Source organism: Nuphar pumila, chromosome 15 (assembly GCF_984573655.1).
Source record: "Nuphar pumila chromosome 15, dmNupPumi1.hap1.1, whole genome shotgun sequence".
Taxonomy (NCBI): domain Eukaryota; kingdom Viridiplantae; phylum Streptophyta; class Magnoliopsida; order Nymphaeales; family Nymphaeaceae; genus Nuphar; species Nuphar pumila.
The window spans coordinates 65,984,632-65,992,507 of record NC_143263.1 but is presented as its reverse complement, the minus strand read 5'-3'; positions in this window follow the sequence as shown (position 1 = coordinate 65,992,507).

The window sequence follows — 7,876 nt, the reverse complement described above, 5'->3', positions numbered from 1 at the left end:
TGATTTGTACATGTGAATGATACATTATTAAACAGAATTCACGTGCTTTTTCGATAAAGCCATTTTCATGAATGGTGATGCAAAAAAATATTAACAATTCTATTGTTGTGGCTCACGATTCATGAAAATGGATTCATCCCAAAACTCTTTCTTTGTGAACGAAATCGATAATAGACAACACATAATATTTTACACATCGATATACATATCGCCTAAAATATTACAAATTGATACAAAAGTTCAACCTAATAGCTTACAAATCGACACTACAAAACACATAAAATCTTATAAATCGATGTACATATGGCAAAATATATTACAAATTATGTCATATCTTACAAAACCCTAACACTAAACCCTCAACCCTAAACCTAAATCCTAAACATTATACCTAAACCCTAAATGATGTATATAACGAGGTGTAAATTTGAAAGCTAGATGAGATAACGATTTGTCTGTATACTTGTATCACAATTTGTACTCATGCAAATAGCGATTTTCATCCAGTTGTGGTCGATATAGACGTCATTGTGTAGATCGCGATAGAACAATACATGGTATAACATCTTACAAATCGATACTAGAAAATACCTAATATCTTATTGTGCTCATTGCAAATTTTTTCTCTTTCTTTCTTCCTCCTTTTTGAGGGAAAAAAAAGAGGAGAAGAGAAACTCTTTGCAAGGTCTCACTTGACCTTTTAAAAAAGATGTTTTGAAATTAATCACCTCCGTTTTGAAATTTTGCGGAAAAAATGGAGATGGGATTCGCTCATCGGTACAACGTTCGACCGTTCTTGGTGCCTTTACCAGGGGTAATTGAACCAATAATTGAATCAATGCCTTTTGCTTTGCCTAAATTTGTCTAAGTGATTATTTTGAAATCCTAAATGCACATGGAATCAGGCTTGTGCTATGATTTTTGAACTTTGAGAAACGTGTATGCTTTTCTTAGAAATGTTTTAGAAATTTAGATTTTTTGAGTGATTTTGAACTAGGTTTGAAAAATATCCTTGAAGAAGTGGTTCATAAATTGAACTTGCTTTTGAAAATTGAATTTTTAAATCCATGTTTGAAGTGGATTTGAGATTGAAAATGAAGTTAGAAATTCAAAATTTTGAAGTTTGAAATTGATGAATTATAGTTTAGAAAAGTAAGTTCACTTCTGAAATGAAACTTAAAATTGAATCAAAATTTGAAATTGAGACTTTGAATTGATTTTGAAATTTGATTTGATGTTTGAAATCAGAATTGAATTTGAAATTTTAAACTTGATTCTGAAATTGCAATTGAAGTTTGAAATTGAAATAGGAATTTGAATTTCAAAGCTTGAAATTGAAATGAAAATTGAAGTCAAAATTGAATTTACTTTAGATTTTGAAAATGATTTTGGAAATACTTTGAATTTTGCAAATGATTTTGAATTTCAAATTCAATTTCAAAAAAATAGTTTTTGAATTTAATTCTTGAAAATGGAAAAGAAATTTAAAAAATCATGCAGAATTTTAAAAATAATTTGAAAAGATGGCAAACAATGATGCACCTCTATCTTAAATGATGAATGCATTGAAAGAATTGGTTTAAAATTGGAATTTAAAAGCAAATTTCATTATTTAATAGAATTAAAATAAGATTAAATTTTAATACATTTATGACTATGGTCACAAACATATTTTGATCTAATCTTTATTTAAATTCTAATAAAGAATAAAATATTTTTTTGTGCCTTTATAAGATTTAAAACAAAATTGATTTTTAATATATTCATGACCGTGGCCAAAAATATATCTCAAATTAATTTATATCTTAAATTTTGATGGAGGAAGAAAATGATATCCTTTTTTAGAAAATATGATGTTTCTCAGAAGGGACCTAAAGTGTAGGTCAAATTTTATTCCATAAGAGATAAAAATCCTAAGTATTGTTCATATTTTGACTATGGCCATAAATGTGAATTATTTACTTAGAGTCATTTACCTCTTATTAGAATGGTGCACATGTCATTCGTGTCATACCATAGTGCTCTTTAAAGAATAAAATGTCACAAGTAATTATGAAAATTTAAAGTGCAGCTATATGCTCATACATTCTAATCTAAACAAAAAAAAATAGAAATTCCTATTAATATGAAATCATTACAATCTTAAATTGAAATTGAATGTTGAAAATTTCTAATCTAGGAAAAGAAATCAAGATTTTCTATGCTTCCCTGCAAATATGAGACAGCACAAGGCAACAAAAATGCAAGATATAGAAAGAAATTGAAAATCATATGTCAACATGTACATGGTTGTACTAATGAAGAAATGCATACGCCTTTGCCTAAGTGCAATGCTTATGATAATGAAGAAATGCATATGCCTTTGCCTAAGTGCAATGCTTATGCTAACGAAGGAATGCATATGCGTCTACTTAAGTATGATGCTTATGCTAATGAAAGAATGCATATGCATCTACCTAAGTATGATGCTTATGCTAATGAAGGAATGCACATGCTAAAATTGAGATACATATGCTTATGATTAAGCTAAGATGGAAATGAAATGCACGTGATAAGATCGACATGCATATGCATATACTTAAGCTAAAATGGAAATGAAATGCATATGCTGCATATGATATGCTTTAAAATGAAAATGTGATGCATATATACAGTGAAGTGCAATAAATAGTGTATAGGAAATGAGATGAATGCACTTCTTGCTCTTGCAGGCTTTGATGAAGGAGACTCTATATTTGTGTTCAAGTTAGACAAATTTGGTGACTATTTTTTGAGTATATATGCAAGTTTGGGTCAGCAAAGCTCTAATTGTATTTACTGATGGTTGATTCGATGGTATACTATTGTCATCACCACAATATCCATTTAGCCTTGACAAGGCTTGAGCTGCATAGTTAGCATACAAAATTCTCTTGCTATTTGCACACTAGTACCAACACCCTATGATCCTCTTATGTCACTTTCTTTAGAAATGGAGTCATACTGAGGTAGTAGGGGTAACATATACCAAAGCATTTTGTAATTCATATTGAAACAAGAGCACAAGTAGCAGTTTGAAGAGAAGCATCAACAATTGCTGATACAAATTCCAACTCTGTACAGTGCACAATATCCTCATCCAATTTACTAAAATTTAGTATTTCAGATCTGATACTCTCAAACTGACTCAAAATAGAAAATATGTGTATCATATTTACAACAATTAAAACATATGGTTTGCTGGCATTAAGCAGGCTATCTCTTTTAAATTTAAGGGAAAGAAACATAAGGCAAGCATAAAGGGGAATGATAAGAAGGTTCCTGCAAAGTCATTAAATTTGAGAAAGTATGGAAGTATGAATCATGTTGAACTGAAGCATCATTCTAAGAAGCCTGACTTAAAGGCTATTACAAAGATGCTGGATAACAATACTGTTCTTTACCCTGATAAAAGATTTGGGAATCTCACAGGTATTGATGTTGGACATTGATTCTTTTCTCGGGCTGAGATGGTTGTTCTTGGATTTCATGGTCACTAGCTCAATGGGATTGATTATATGGGACCTTCCTACAACAAATTGGCTGAGTAGAGACATTTAAAGTTCCACTCATTGTCTCTATAGTTCTTTCAGGGATGTACGAGAATGATTTAGATAACTTTGAAGATGTTGTTTACACTGGTCAAGGGAGGGATGACTTGCTTGTTAATAAACGTCAAGTTAGTGATCAGGTGGATGATTGCTAAAAGGAGAAACATGTAATGTGTGATGCTTAATGAAAATGCTGCTGCTATGCGATGAACAGAATGACGATATATAGGTGATATCATGCAAGGAATGGAAGAAAGAACAACTGCTGCAAAAATAACTAAATTATAGTTGATATGATGCTGAATCGGATGTTGACATATACAGGAATGGCAACACTAATGAAATGAATGCAATGCAAACTGGAGGCATTCAAAACAGAAGGCAAAATGATACATATGATGAATTGTGGTGTTGAAATCGCACGGCAATCAAAAGTTAGATTGACAATGAAATGGCGTATGCATATATGATGAGAATGCTGATATGCAAGAGAATGCTTCTGTAATGAGATGCGACAAAGAATGATGCAATGATTCTGAGAAATAAAGTGGGAAGTCAATGCAGAAGTATCGCTGAATCGGAAAAGGGGAGAACTCAGTAGATACTAATATGATACTGCAATGCTGTTAGTGTTGTGTAAGTGAAACAGGAAACGAAGAAATGTCATAACGCACAGGAAGAATGTCATGATTTAAAATGCAGCACGCAATGGTTCTTCACTCAGCATCGAAGACGCTGATCCTGGATCTAATTCCTCTATTGCGGATGCGATGGATGATGCAATGCGAAATGGGGGCGGGGGGGGGGGGGGGTGAAGAGGGAAAATACAATGTCGTAAATGTGCAGTTAGAGCAAATGATTAGGAAATAAAACCAACTCAATACAGAATGTACATATGCACGAATTGAGCAGGCAAATGCGATGTTGAATGAGCAAATCACAAGGTCTGACATTGATGTTGTAGATCGGTTCGTTTTGAAGCGATCAGATACAGATGTTGGATTGAATCCGCAAGGCTTCAGATCGAAATATCAACATCGAATCAACTTTGATTGATTCAATATTTATAGTGTTGAATTTGCTTAAGGGAAAACACAGTAAATCGACAGAGAAATCACAGTGAAACAAGTAAAAAAAAATGCATGAACTACTGTTACGTGATGAAAGAGAATTTAGAGAAAGAAAAATATGATTGAAAACAGAAGTATTCACCACAGATTTGAGAAGGTAGGAGATGGAGCTTCTCTTTTGGCGCTGCTACCGAGCCGACCTCTTTCACCGGTGAAGAAGAGAGAACCAGAAAAAAGGAGAAAGAGAAGGGGAAAGAGAGGAAGAAAGAAGAGGAAGGAAAGGAGAAGGGTCCCTTGCGAAGAGGGCTCTTGGCAAAGGTCGAGGGTGCTGTATGGATGAGAGCCTCCTCCTTCGATGGTTGTTATATAGGAGGAGGCTGTTACACCCCTTTTCAAAAACGGTCCCTCAATGTTTCAAAAAAAATCAGAAAAAAAGGTTTTATTTTTAAGGTTTTTCAAAAGCCTAAGGTTTATTTTCTGTAATTTTTTCCCTTTTGCATTTTTTTGAAAGAAAACCTAAAATATAAGAGAAATGCGGGGGAATTAAGAGATGAGATCTAGATGAGGGTTTTAAAAAAATTACGAGCATATTAAATTTGAAAATTTGAGGACAAAAGAAGAGTTTTTGTAAAATAGCAGGGTTAAATTTAAAGTTGAGTTTCAAAAAATGAATCTGGATCTGAGGTTTTGAGCAAATATCGAGTTTGGATCTCGAATTGAGGAAACATGAGAGAGATGGATCCAAATGGAGATTGGATCTGGATAAAATACCTAAACTAATACAAATAATTGATTTTGGATTTTTGAAAATAGAAGATCCGGGCTCAGAATTGGATTTGTATACCCGATCTAGATTTGAGGTTTGATTAAGTACATAAAATAAAATTGGATTTTGGATCTTCAACAAGGAAATGAATCCGAGAAATGATTAGAAACTGACCCAATTGCTCAGAAGGTGGGTGCTACGGGCAAAAAGGGAAATTAATTTTTTTTTTTGAAAAAGTTTGAGGTGTTTACAAATGCTCCTCTTTGCTGTTAAGCCGGTTGAAATCCGACCTTAGTAGCAAAGTAAAATATATCAAATTTTAAAATGAAAATACCGCAGTCAGAAAGTCTGAACTGAGTGTGGAAGAATTGATTGTGAAAATGATTCTCAGGTTTATCACCTTATCCTGAATGGCTTGGAGAAAGACAAAATCCTCGAGAATGAAGTAATTGGATAATAGGAAATGAGAAAATCGTGATGAGACTTTTGGATGAAGATCCTAAAATTGTGATAAAGGGAGATTTTGATGAAGAATTCTCCTGACTGAGATGAAATAAGTTTTTTTGGAAAGATTCAGGTTTTAGCCCTTGACCTGGATGGGATGAAAATATCTCAAAAAGCTTTGATTTAGGTTTAACCCTTACCTGAATGAGAAAGAAATATATGGATTCCTCGTCAGAATGGGTGTAAACACCCCAAATTTTCACTCTTATCCAGTGCTTACATTTCATGTGTCATTGCATATCATTGCATTCATTCGGCATACCATTTCATTGCATTGCATAGCATTGCATAGCATTACATGTTATTGCATCTCATTTTCGAGATCCAGCACTCTTGTTTTCAAAACGTTCAATCCAGATTTGAGTTTTAAAGATTTCTTTCAAAATCAATTTAAAAACCTGGGTTTTTAGTCAACATTCTATCATTTTCCAACCCCAGGACCTCATATTTCAAAATATTTTCTCAGAAAACAATCTGGATTCATTTCAAACTCAATTTCAATTGATTTCAATTCTCAGATGAGACCCATTTAGGTGGTGTCACTTCTGGATTCCTTTACTTGTCAAAAATCTCCAAAAATTACAGAGTCCTAGTTAGATCGGGACTCTTTTTCCAGAGTCCAGTCGGATCAGAACTCTACTTTTCACTACCTTTTTACCTGCTTTCGGAGAAAACCTTTCAAAATCTTCTGTTTTTGCCAAAATTTCAGAGTCCTGGATTGGATCAGGACTTTTCTTCAAGAGTCCAGTCGGATCAGGACTCTTCTTCAGAGTTTCAATTGGATTGGGATTCTAATCTTTTACAGCTATTTTATTCATTTTCAATCAAATATTTTAAAATCTTTCAAAATGAGTTAGAAACTCAGAGTTTCAGTTAAAACAGGATTCTGTTCAGAGAGTCCTAGTTGGATCAGGACTTTGATTTCAATTTTGAGAAAATCTTTCAGAAATCTTTCAATCTACCAAAACTATTACACTTTTATCAAAGAATTTCAAAATTCTGAGGTTTTATCTCAGAGTCCTGATCAAATCAGGACTCTACCCCAGAGTCCTGATCGAAGTAGGACTCTATTCAAAATTGATTTTCTCACTTCATTTTCACTAGTTTTCAAAAAGCTTTGCTTAAATTTCATCATTTGCCTACTAGAAAAACCAAAATTCTTAGAGTTCTGATTGAATCAGGACTCTTTCTCAGCGTCCTAATCAGATCAGGACTCTGAACCAAAACTTCAATTTCATCCTGCTTTAACTATTTTTCAAAATCCTCCCATTTGTTTTATCAAGAAAATCCAAAAATCTGAGAGTCCTAGTTCAATCAGGACTCTATCCTCAGAGTCTCAGTTGAATCAGAACTCTATTTTATTCCAGTATTCGTTATTGTTTTTACTGTTTTGACAAGTTCTTTCGTCTGTTTTTCAGAAAATACCAAAAAAATCTAGAGTTTCAGTCCGATCAGAACTCTGTCCCAGAGTCCTAGTCCAGTCAAGAGTCTGTTTTGAAGTCTGTTTTTATTTCATTTTTATTGTTTTCAAAATTTAGGTCATTTTACAGAGTCCAGTTAATTCAGGACTCTATTTTAGAGGTCGGTCGAGTTAGGAGTCTACCCCTGACTGTGTTTTTTTGACTTATTTCGTCAGTTTTTGATAAAATCTTTCAAAAACTCTTCCATTTGAATTCTAAAATCTAAAATATCAGAATCCTAAGAGTTCAGGACTCTAACTCGGAGTTCCAGTTCGCTTGATACCCTATTTTCAAAGATCTTGAATTTCAAATATTGATTTTAACCCCTTTTCAAAACCATTTTCAGTGTTTATTTCAAAATTCTTCAAAACTCGATGTGGGCCAACTCAGTTGGCACCATATCCAGAGGAGTTATGAGTTGGTTAGAACCCTATGTCATTTCAAAAATTCTAATTTTAAGATTGCTTTTGAAAATCCTTTTGAAAACTCCTTCAATTTCAAGTTTTA